This window comes from Saprolegnia diclina, assembly GCF_000281045.1.
Source record: "Saprolegnia diclina VS20 unplaced genomic scaffold supercont1.50, whole genome shotgun sequence".
NCBI classification, from domain to species: Eukaryota; Oomycota; class Saprolegniomycetes; order Saprolegniales; family Saprolegniaceae; genus Saprolegnia; species Saprolegnia diclina.
The window spans coordinates 300049-300785 of NW_008246117.1; positions in this window are offsets into that span (position 1 = coordinate 300049).

The following is a 737-nucleotide window of genomic DNA, read 5'->3' on the forward strand; positions in this document are numbered from 1 at the left end:
ACGGGCTTGCAAAGCAGCAATTTTGCGTCTTTGACACTCTCGAAACGTCGTATCGATCTGTCGATCTATCGCACGGACTAAAAGACTTGGATCTGCAAGCTCAGCATGGTTGCTATGCAAAGCCAGTGCGTCTCAAATGAAAACTGTATTCGACGTCCACCGCACCACTTGTAAATCTTCTACCTACGCATGTTTACGGGATCGGGCCTGACCAGATAATGAAACGTCCGTTAGTGAGAGCACTGGCGGAGAGGGTCTGCGTCCCAAATCACATGATCAGCAAATCATATTTTGACGTGATATCGAATTCGTCGAAGTTGTGGTCGGCAAGGACTCGAAAGTGGCTTCGAGCGTCGCTACATACTTAGAGCTAGCTATAGTGAGTACTGTTGTGGAAGGGCATCCATGTAAAAGTACATAAACATATTTGAAGGGCTTGAACACTGTCCGAATATGGCTAGCAATCTACCTACGCATGTTTACGGGATCGGGCCTGACCAGATAATGAAACGCCCGTTAGTGAGAGCACTGGCGGAGGAGACTTGTTTCGTGTCAAAAACAGTGTCGAATTTACGATAGGGTGTCATATGCCATACCTTATGGGGCTACTGCTGTTGCGGTGCATGGATCTTTTGCAGGCGCGGCGAGCTGTGGTGGCCCCACGTTTTGCCGCGACGGAACAAGGTGTGGCTGGTCGGCCGTTGGTGCAGTGAAACGTACGCAAGCCTTCGATACTA